Source organism: Falco naumanni, chromosome 1 (genome assembly GCF_017639655.2).
Source record: "Falco naumanni isolate bFalNau1 chromosome 1, bFalNau1.pat, whole genome shotgun sequence".
Lineage (NCBI taxonomy): Eukaryota > Metazoa > Chordata > Aves > Falconiformes > Falconidae > Falco > Falco naumanni.
The window spans coordinates 77,781,524-77,793,757 of NC_054054.1; the positions used below are offsets into that span (position 1 = coordinate 77,781,524).

General features: G+C 39.5%; 1 protein-coding gene across 1 annotated transcript in view; it reads right to left on the reverse strand.

Annotated features, from left to right (window-relative positions):
* Positions 1 to 12,234, reverse strand: part of DCHS2 (dachsous cadherin-related 2) — a 72,778-nt gene that overhangs the window by 48,050 nt on the left and 12,494 nt on the right. The gene's annotated exons all lie outside the window — the stretch shown is intronic.

Below are 12,234 nucleotides of genomic sequence, written 5' to 3' on the forward strand. Positions count from 1 at the left end.
TTAATAGTGAACTCTAAGGTCTGATGAATTTGCAAGCTGCTAACAATTACATTATATACAAACTATATGAAATAATTCTTTGAAAAGAAAATGCAATGCTCTGTCCCGAAATACAGCACTTCAGATGTGCCTTCTTCAAGATAAATACATTTTCATTCTTTAACTCTGCTAAATAAGACTAGCTGTCTCCAAATACATTCTCTTTGACTGCTAAAAAAAGTCTTTAGTAATAATGATAATTATGCCCAATTTTCAAATACTCTCTATATAACTACAGAAACCCACATTAACTCTCATTACTTAACATGGTAGTATGGGTAAAAGAATGAATGTAGCAGGAATCCTGTCCCATCTTTTACAGTAAAAGCTTTCTTTAAAGTTCATACAAGCTTTGCTTGAGCGAAGACTTCAGCAATAAGAATTATATTCAAACCATAGCTCTCTGTGGAATGTTCATAACTGTCCACAACGATTATCCAAAACTGATACCTGTTCATTATTCCATGACAGACAATCATTCATTGCCCTTTGCAAGCAAATTAAAGGTTTATGATTGAATATACAAACCTGCAAAAAAAATCATTAGCCCTCAGAGCACTCATGAAATCTCTGGTCTAGATGATGTGAACACAAATACTTAAATTTAGGGGTCAACACTAGATCACAGAGCAATACAGCAGATCACGTTATGTTCACAACCTCATAAATTGTATAACTAAATTGTAACCTGAGGCACACAGTCGAAGGCCAAGTGCTTTCATCCAGGTAAAAGACAGAATAAAGGAAACATAACTGTGTCCTAGGGAGCATTATTACGGGGTTTTCTTATTGTTTCCAGCAACTGCTCTATCATTGAGCAGGAGAAAGAACATCATGAGATGACAAAAAAGTCATCAATATTCTAAGACCCTTTGGTAGTCACAGATTTTGCAACACACAAAGAACTAGTTATAAAGCAAATTTTTCAACATTTAAATGAAGATGAGAGGCGACCAAATGCAAGAAAATTCTTCTTAACAATGACTGAGTTTAACTATACACTAAATGCTAAAATTGCAGTAGGCCAAGTAGTAAGGTTGCAATAAACTCAAGTGATTGAGGTAATAGGGACAACTTTCTACATACCAACTGATATTTTCAAGAAATCAAGCAGGCTTTTTGTAGAAGCTGGTAAAAACAAAAAACCTCTAGCAGCTCAATAAAACCAAACCTTTAAACCGTGAGTTATCTTTGTAATTTCCTGAATCTCAAGACAGGTTTAGTAGGGATGATGCTTGGCACTCAAGTCAGACATTTAGTGGTCCTATTTGCCAGATAGGGTAAAAATTAGATTTAACTCAAACTGCCTTAGGAGAATCAGTGCATAATTCAACTAAAATATATCTTCTCAAAATTCAGGGTGAAGCCACAACGCCAATTTGCTACAATGCATTTTTAAGCAGAATAATGGAAAATACATAAAATCCTTATAAATATTCAGATGTGCATGTGGTATACTTTCCAGTTATCTGCCAGGACATTATAACAAACTCTGTCTTGACATGCTTAAAATGCATTCAGAGGGTCTTCAGGATCAGGTCAAGGAAGAACGCTTTCCACTAACAACAAAGGACACTAATTCCAGTGAGACAAACAACAGTAAAAACACAACAGAGATACAGATGGATTCAGAATTCATTGCTGATCCAGCTCCTATGCCGATATAACTGGAGCACTTCCAAGAATCAACCTTATTTTGGCCTTTCATTTTCTTTTTTGTCTTCTGATGACTGGGTTTTATGATTAATTAGATACCTCAAAAAATTAGTCTTCCAAGGACATAAACTTTTGGCATTTCCTGAGGTCATCTGAGCAACTGTAGCTCAAAGGAAAAAAGGTTTTAACCTTTTTTCCCCCAGAGGTTAAATGCATAAACATGGATTTTACACACTGTTGCTCTCAAATGAAATGAAACCAATCAGACTGTATTTGACTAACTTGACCAACTGGGTATTTTTCTATTGACAAGGCCAAAAGTATTTCATTCCTATTTTTGATACCTCAAGATGTATGTGAAGGGTGGGAAAAGTACAGAAAAAGCATCACATTGAAACTCTCTCAAAGCAGTAACTAATGACTCCAGAACATCGGAGCAATCAGTACTCCACTCCAGGAACTCTGAAGACCCGGTGGAACAGAAATATTTTGAACCAAAATCCATTCTCTGGTGACCTGGACGGATTACAGCACAGTCCATGCCAGTTCAGCTACAGAAAGCAGACAGAAAAGGAAACTGATAAAAGATTTTGCTTTCTCTCTTCATTCTTTTGCTGTGCCCTAGGGAGGGAGGAGAATAGGCAAGTACATCTCACCAACTCTGCCTCCTCTTGCAGGACCAGTGATGCCCTAAGAACAGTGGCAGATTCCAAGTAAAAATTACGTGTCTTCCATGTGGTTCCTTCCAGCCTCAAAACTGTAGTATGCAGAAAACTGTATAAGCCGGGTCAACTTTTAATTACGTACATTCTGTTCCTTTCAGCATTTGTAGGACTGGGCAGTAGCATTGTGTCTGCTCATCTATAATTTACACAGACATGTGAGACAGTTCTACCATACGTTGGGGAACACACCACACTAGACTCTGTTTTGGCACCATATAGACAGGAAAGCAGCTGTAGAAGCAAGCACACCTGGGATCCTACGTTCTATATGGTTAGGTAAAAACACCGGACTGACTAAAACAGTCATGACTGCCTGGGTCGAAAGCAGCTGCCAGCACACCTCAGAGCGGGCTAGGTGTACCTGATCCACTGAAGCGCGGTGCAGGAGATGCCCAGCGCCACACCGCAAAGGCAGAAATGGGGCTATCTGCAAGAAGCACACAGCAGGAACTAGCTGTGTAAGTCACACATTCGGTGTGAGAAACTCAACAGAAGCATGCCTGGCTAAGTAACAGGCTGAAGAGAGTCACAGTTTTCCCTTCTTTCCTGTTCTGTAATCAGGAAAAGGCAGAGGCTTATTGTTGTTATTCCCATAGTCTTCTGCAGCATGCAGTTTGTGGCTTCGGCAAACTTAAAAGACAAGGAACGCTTGTTCCCAGCAGGGAACACCACAGACACAAATTTGGTTCCACTTTAAGAAATCACTGCATTAAAAATACCACCTTCTTTCCTACAGCTTGGCTCCCTATATAAATGGATGGTCTTACCTGCTGCCTTAAATAACACCTAATTCCCTTTTTAATTGTTTATATTACTGCAGTGCACTGAAGATCTTCCCTCTGGTAATTCTACATTCTGCACAAGAGAGCTGGAATCAATTCTGCTTCGCAGGTGAACAATCATAATTACATACCAAGTGAAGTATGAACATCCACCTCGCACCTTGGCAGTCTCATTTTCTTGACTAGATCTGCACGGGTGTAACTGACTGCAGAGTCCAACCTTTATGAATCAGGAAGATGATGCAGACATTGCCTATCACGATTTGCATCACATTTTAGACAGAACCTGCAATGCTGGTTGCATGTTAGCAACTGTCACTGCAGGCTGTAGTTCGGGAACAGCTCTGCTCCAGGGGACGTTAGCTCAGCCCAGTCGCTTTGAAATTTATGATGCTTTGCTGCAGAACGATCTGAGCTCACTGGCCAGCATAAATAGTTACAACAGTTTTGGGGATTCAATGTACCGTGAGAGCTAGTGCTAATGAAGGGTGAAATCACGACTGACAACTCTGATCTGTTTCATACTGCCTCACTCACTGTACATGCTAGCGCATTAACTTCCAAGAAGTTCTTGCTCTCCACTTCGTGCCTACCAACAACAAAAGGTAAATAAAGCCCCTATCCACCCAGAATGTGCAAACACATCAGTGAAAGACACGACTCTATGGCACCTGCCATCCTCTGGCTATGACAAAGTTTCTCATGGGTTTTTGTTGTTATTGATGTGGAGATGCATCCTACTCCACAGGTGGGTTAGCTGCAAAGTGCTGTTTCTCAAGAGTTAAAGGCAGGAGACAGGCACTTGCATACAGTGATTCTTTTAAAATGTAGTTCTGATCATCTTCATGATCCTTTGTTCATTTCTAACATTACAACAGCATACATCACCGAAGTAGGTCCACTCATCAAAAGCACTTTTTGTGTGACAGAAATAATACTGGTTACCCCAATAGGATTTCCACACATACTCCGAGCTAACCACTTTGAAAACATACCTGCTTTTCCACAGGGTCCTCAGGTAAGCAAAGCAAAAACCAGCCCTACATTTATAGACTTTCAAAGGTATACAAAACATTTTCCACTAGTCAAGCATTGCAGAGGCAAAGATAAAAATCAGGATGTGCTAACTTCGGTAACAAAGTTTGGATTGCATAGAAATGTGTACTCATGTAAACAGCTTCTAGTATTTTCTCATTGCTAATGAAATAAAAAAGCAACTTTAAAACATGGCAAGAGGAATAAAAATCCACAACACTACATCAGTAGTGTTCCCTAAGACCACAACACTGAACACCCTAACAACTTTAAACGATAGCAGTATTTCTTCAGCAAATACCCTAGGAGGGGGTCAGCTGGCATGATCTGAAACACAGCTCAGACAGTAAGCAGATGGCAAAAAGGTACGCATGGTTCATCACCCCAATTCACCTTCAAGCTGGCTGCTGGACCTACTGTTAATACTGTGTAGGTCTGTGCTGACCCCCGATACACTCAGAGGATGTCTCGCCCAGCCCAGCACGCCATCTTCTCAGTGCAGATGCACATATTTGTTTGCTTTTTATGCTGGAAAAATTTTGAAGATGAGCATAGACAGGGTCATTCGCCGGGAGGTGGATGCAGTTAGGTGAGGACTTGCATTAACATTAAACTCATCATTGTTCTAGTGAAGAATAATAGTGTTTCTGCTTGACATTTCTATTTATCTAACTCATTGCCTATGCTCTAATCTTAGCATTGTGTTTAGGTTCCAGTTTTAGCAATTTACTGTACCTAAAATGCACCTTTTTTAGCGAAGCTGCATCCTTGATGGTAACCATAACACTGCCAAATGCACTGTTCAAAGAGCTGGTTTAATAACTTTAATTACTGTGCTTAATCACAAGACTTTGCTTAGCATATGGAAGTCTATTCCAGAGCACTTCATCCAAATTTGCCAGGGTTGGTAATTAGCAATGTAAGAAACCACTACCTGGATCTATTAGCTAATGTACACAGTTTTAACAGTGAGGCTCTCCCACAAGCACAACATTTTTTTTAAATACTATGGGTTACAGACAATTTTAGTGAGCTAAGTAGTACTCATCAATACACAAAATACTAATTTCTAATTAAGGAAGTTCCATTATTCACAAGCAGAATACCCACCTGAGCATCAGCCTCTAATGTTGGGCAACAGTGGGAACAAGCCTAGTACTAGAATGATTTTGCATCATCTAGGCTCAGTTTTCTGTTACACAAGTGCTTTCAGACAACGTCTTGCAATGGACTATTCGGGATGCAAACTTGCTTTGTCTCTGGAGACTACAGTTTGCTAGTTTAGGAGGCCACATGCCTCCCAGTGCTCAGGGGCAGGTGAAGGAACATGTCAAGCCAGCCTCTTTCAGCCTTCCTATCTGCCATCTAGCCATTAAAAGGTTAAACAATTCTGCAACTTCAAGTAGTGAGCTAGAGGGCTGGACTTAAAAATGTAAGGTGGTACTTTTGTTTACATTACCAACTTTTTGAATCAACTGCCTGGCCTAACTGCTATCAAAACAAAACCAAAATTTAAAATTCTTTATTTAAAAAAATTTTAGGAACTTAAATTAGAGGTAATACTAAGATTTCAGTGGTGCAGTCAATGCATGGTTCAAAGTTCACTACAAATCAAATTAGCATGATGGTTGTTTATTTTGTAGAGGAAAAACTTATTTATAAATTATCTTCTGTAAAAAGTCCTCAGGTGCTGGACAATCCTAAAAAATGCTCATGAATTCCATGAAAAGTTGCAGAAAGATAAAAGAAACTCGTAATGCTTTTTTCCAATCATTTTGAGAAGCTGAGAGATTAAAGGAGGCAAATTTTTCAGAGCAACAGTAAGAGCCCATCAAAGAAAGGTCTCAAGCCGGATTCAGAGCTTTCCAAACCCCTTCATTGGTTCAAAAATGAGTGTTTCATTGAACAAACTCTCAATGAAGAGAGCAAGCAAAGCAAGCTGAACGTGCCCCACCAGCTACAAGCCAGGCAGTAGCACTCTGAATGAGTTGCAGGCAACAAAATGCTCTCACACTTCTCATTTAGCAAGAAATGGCACTGCTTTAGCTATGAAGCCCCCAGTACATGTAGCTATTCTGAGCTGGGAAGCAGCTCCACTTTGCCCAAAATGCTTAAAAACACGTCCTGCAACTCCCAACTTTAATCAGGTGATTACAACATCAAGCAGAAGGCACACAGATCCAGTGTTTCTCAAAGCAAAGAAAGAACTCCACCGGGTCTTTCTGGTGACCACAGCAATCGCTAAATGGTTAGGGAATTCACTTTCTTGCTTGCTTTTCAAAACTATTGCTTCATTTCCTTTATTTTTAATGTTCAAGTCAAATGAAACATTTTGCTTGATCCTTTTCCTCCCATTTTAAATTTCAATTGAACCCCCCCCAAACTGTCAACAAATTTATTTTTGCTACATATTCTTCAGAATACTGTCAAATCTAAAATGCAGCTCCTAAAAAACTCTTCTTTTCTACAGCACATCTTGAAAGAAACCTGGAGATACTGAACCAACTGATTATCATGTCAATCCACTGCTGTCTCACTGTGTCAACCTACTACAAAGCTCCTGGGACAGGACTAGGGTTTGGGTTTGGGGATTTTTGCTTAGTACAACCTAATGTTAGCACAACAAAGGTTTTATGACTCAAAGGACATCAAAACTAAACTTAGTACAGAAAAAACAACTATTACTTTGATGTAGCTATTTCTATATTGTACTACTACATGTTGAAGTAATTCTTCCCTAACAAAAAAAAAAACCACAAAGCAAAACCGCCATGGTAATTTGTCAGTAAACCAGCATATAAGCAATGAGACGTAATTTGCTATGGCAGAGAAATCTCCTCTGTTTCTGCCTTGTTTTGTTTCCTTTTATCTGACATAATAGTAGCTCAGAGTATGTTTGTTGTCTGATTGCATCCAAAGAACACTTCCACATAAAACAGGGGCTTTAAAAAACCTCACATCAAGAATCAAAGCAATACTGGGCAGGACAGTGGCCTGGTGAACTGCTGCATTTTCAAAGACAAAGGCAGAGCCTTCCCCACACAATCCACACAGCTCCAGTACTGCCACCCCACCCCACCAGGTCACCTTTGCTTGCCTGGCTTATTGAAGTTTTCAAAAAACATCTCTTTAATCCAGGACCTTTTCAGTCAAGCTGCCAGCCTGCTGATCCAAAAATAGCTCAATGCAAAACCTGTTAAAAAAACTCAACTGCCAAGGTAATCGGAGATATTTCTTTGAAGGTGCTGTACCAAAAGATGCATGTTTCCAGCACAGCTATAGAATGAAGCCTAATATCAGCCCAATCAGATATATTTGCTGTTCTTATATTAAGAGCATTACGAAACATTCCAGGTGCTCATCTTAAATACTTACAAACTGATTTTCTACTACATGCGCTCCCCTACTATATTCATTTTACCAGTCCAACAGCATGAAGGCATTTTGCCAAGGCTGTCTGAACTCTTTGTGTAACCTGCCACTTTCTTCTTTCCTTTAGGTTAACTGAGAACATGAAGTACATTAAGTACATCTGTTCTTAAAACTCACGCAGTCTCTGTCAAAGGGAAAGTCCTGATTGTCTGAACTGTACAAATCTCACGTTATTCCTCTCCTCCAAATTGGGAGGTTTGGGCATGATTTTTCCACAATTTTTCTCCATTTTTCTGGTTACCAGCCCTCAGCATCTGTGCAATGCTATGGCAGTTCACTCTTTGTCTCATCTGGTGGGTTCTTCTGTTTCCAAGATCTGTCATTGACTTAACTACAGGGAAGGGGGATGGGCTACAGCATTTTTGTAAATACTTTGAGCTGTGTCATGCACAATGAATCTCACGTACGCCTGTCACCCCACTGTTGCGTGGTTGAGTTTTTGGCAGATAGCTTGTAGGAATTTTTCTCTTCGTAGATGGTTGATTCTATTGGATTGTATTCATTAAAGAAAAAAAAAGATCCATTAAGAGCTGGTACTACGCATATTTTTCCATGCTGTTTTGCTACACGGCTTTCTTTCAGGGCCAAAATCTGTCCTCTCACACTTACTACAGCAAATTCTGTGTGCTTCAAGGAGAATATACCGTTTCCTGTATTCTTCATGTTAGATTTCTCATTAGATAAGACCTCACTGAAGGTAAAGGTTCACAAATTACTCGGCTGAGACCACTAATTTTTCCTTTGTGACTTAACTCCAAACTCTTAGAAAGTGAAAACTTAGTGAGCTAAACCAGTGTCTCAGACATCTTCCTCTGATCTGCAGCATTCTGAATATGCTATCAATTTGTATGAAAGATCAGAAAAATAGTAATTGAAGAAACTGCAGTTTAAAAAAAACAAGTGGCCTCAAAATGTTCCAAAACAAAACACTCCTAATTTTAAATGTTATTTATGTGAACCTCTTCATATGTTTAGCAAATGTACTACATGCTGTATGAAAATGCCAGAAGTAGTTTAAAAATAAACTATTTTTTCCTACAATACTACAGGAAAACATCATTAATCATCATAAAAATGGCCTTGTTTTCTTTAGAAAGGATGCATCCCCATTTCACTTTGATGCATATTACAATCTGCTATATATTAAACATTGTATAATACATGGAGTTAAGCAAAGTTTAGATTTTTGTTTTTCCCCAAAATGAAATTTTGGTATTTTAACTTTTGTTTCCAACCTGTATTGTAATAAAAACAGAGCAAAACCTTTTCATGCAATGAAAACGTCCTAAGATGTGACTGTTAAACAACAACATTTCCATTTTCTTCAATAAAACAAAACTTGTCAACATCCTTAACTGGAATGAATCTATTCTGGTGCTCTGGATTAAATCAAAAAGTTTATTTTAAGTCAGTTTGACATAAAATCGCATTTACATATGGTGCCACAGTACAGTAATGGAAGTAGTACAGCACTAAATTGCACACTGCCAAAACAAAGAAAAAATGTCAGTGGGGGGACTGTTCCGTACAAGCGCTACACTTCACCTCTCTTTTTGTATCCATTACCAGACACTGTTAAAGAGATAAGATGCTGGACTTAAATCTGCCTTTTGGCTGATTAAGTTAATAATTCTTATATTCTTAAATTTGCATGTCCTCAGTTGTATCCCTCCTTTTATCCTTCTCCAATGGACTAAGCTCCCAGACTGCTCTACAACTCTTACAGGACATTTTAGTCACATGATACGCTATGCTATTCACTTAAGAAATCAGAATTAATCTTGGAGGAAATTATTTTTTCAGCAAATCAAAACGTCCTCAAAACAATGCTCATTTTGCAGAAGCCGTACTTCTGTGCTGAAAAAAAAATATTAACGCTAAACTACTAACCAGCTCTTGTAACAAGACTTGTCTGTTGTACTCAATATGTATTTTTTGGCATAAATAAGTAACAGATGGTATTATGACAAAAAGTTGATCAAAGTATCTTCAAGTCAATGCAAAGACCTCCGAATTCCTCACTGTATTGGGTTTGTGCAGCAAGGCTTTGGTAGCAGGGGGGCTAGAGGGGTGACTCTGTGAGAAGCTGCTAGAAGCTGCCCCCATGTGCGATGGAGCCAATGCCAGGGGGCTCCGAGACAGACCCACCGCTGGCCAAAACAGTTTGTCAGTGATGGTGGTAGCACCTCTGGGATACCATGTTTGAGAATGGGGAGAAAAAGTTTCCGCACAGCAGCAGGAAAGGAGTGAGTATATGTGAGCGGGGCAGCCCTGCAGCCCCCCAGGCCGGCACAGGGGGAGGGGCAGGGGGTGCTCCAGGGCCGGAGCAGAGGCTCCCCTGCAGCCCCAGGGGAAGCCCATGGGGAGGCCGGCTGTGCCCTCAGCCCGTGGGGGTTAACGCTGGAGGAGATCCCACCCCCAGCCCGTGGGGACCCCACGCTGGAGCAGGGGAAGAGCATGAGGAGGAAGGAGCAGCAGAGATGTGTGATGAGGTGACCGCAGCCCCTGTTCCTCATCCCCCTGCGCCACTGAGCGAGAGGAGGTAGAGAAATTGGGAGTGAAACTGAGCTTGGAAAAAGGGAGGAGTGTGGGGAAGGGGTTTTAAGTTTGGGGTTTATTTCTCATTACCCTACCATCATTTGATTGGCAATAAATTAAATTATTTCCCTGAACCGAGTCTCTTTTGCCCATGACAGCAATTGCTGAGTGATCTCCCTGCCCTTATCTCGACCCACGAGCCTTTCATTGTATTTTCTCTCCCGCATCCAGCAGAGGAGGGCAGTGACAGAGCGGCTTGGGGGGGGCACCTGGCATCCAGCCAGGGTCCAACCACCACACTCACAGAAATATTCTCAGTAAAATACAAAGGAGGAATGTCATAGCCTCTGTTTCAAGCATCTGATTTAGGCAGGAGTCACAGGAACACAAGCCTAAATATCTTTTACAGGCAAAAGAAACAGAGAAGCTCAGTTAAATGCTTATACTGCTGTAATGTACATTGTGTGAATGCTACTTTCCCTACATCCTTTTCATACTACGTTTAAATCACTAATACCTTCAAATGACCAGAAACCAATGGCTGCTGCCTTTGACTTAGCTTTGATAAGAGTTTTTCTCTGCACACAGTGACTAGCTAGGGCACTTGTTCTAAAAATATGAACAGACCATTTACCTGAAAACCGACACGAAGTCACACTGCCCCAAAATCATTTTCAAAAACTATTATTAACTTTGTTGATTTGAAAGAGCTTCCTTGAACCAGGGCTACAGTAAGATGATAACCATCTTTTTATCCAGCTCTCAAGAAGGTTATCACTAAGATCAATGGAAAAATGAATTATATGCCCTTGGGTGAAAGAAAATATTAAAGCTTGCAACATAATGAAAGTTTAGAAATTCAATTATTAATCCCAAAGCTTTAAAGTTAAGCACTGCATAGGTTTTCAGTCACACTTGTGATTGTCTTCTGTGACTTACATTCTTAATTACCTGCTGAGCCATAACTATAAATATACTGTTTTTCAGATAGCTTGTTGGGTAATGATGGGAAAATAAACAAACATATCTCAAACAGTTTCTTAGCCAGAAGAGCGTTTCAACTTGCTCTGTTCTAATCAATTCACGAGTGCTGTTCATAGATCATGCATGGATCAGATATCTACAAAAGGAAACATAATGAAGCCAAGATGTTGTTTACACTAACACTAGAAACAAACGATAGCAAGAGTCACGAACTAGCACAGGAACTGGTTTAGAGTTCCCTATCCATGTATTTTTTTAGTTACACAGTTCTTAAAGTGGTTTTTTTTTGTGGACAGTCTACCATCAATCAAACAAAATATTTCATTTCAATTTTTTTATCAAAGGGAAATGCAATAAATGTTATTTAAGAGTTATTACAAGAGCATATCACAAACAATAAATGCACTACCTAAAAGCTAAAATAGGAAACAAATGTAACTAATAGATACAATAAATATAAATAAAGACTTGTTTAGAATTCAAAAAACTTTTTAACGGAGTATCTGTCTGCTCTGTGAAAGGCTCTTCCTTCCTACTCTCATTGAATTTATCTGCACATCCACATGTCACAGTGCCTGAAACAAAAGATGGAGCCCTACAAGGGGCTTGGATGTGGCTCATCCTCATAGTATCTACATATCAAAAGCACCACTGATACATTCTATACAGTCAGCGGTTGACCAGCTGGTATGATATCCTGTGTTGTGAACACAGCTTGCTATGCAAAGCCAAAAGCTTTCTTGCTTCATCCATACAATTGTTTTAACGAAACAACAGCCAGAAGCAAGGCATAGTAGTGAAGGATTCGGGTTGCACTTTTTATTATTTTATCAATTCCTCTTTTAAAGATGAAAAAAGGGATAGGGGAATAAAAAGTTAATCTTTAGTGAGTATTTTAAGTACAGCACTCCAAAAACATCCCTGAAGAAAACTACAGTAAGATAAACATTCAAAATCACAATCTAGATGCCATAAAAAAGAAATTACATATGCCACGGAGAACAGCATCAGCTTGCATATGATTTTAATGTGACAAACTGTTA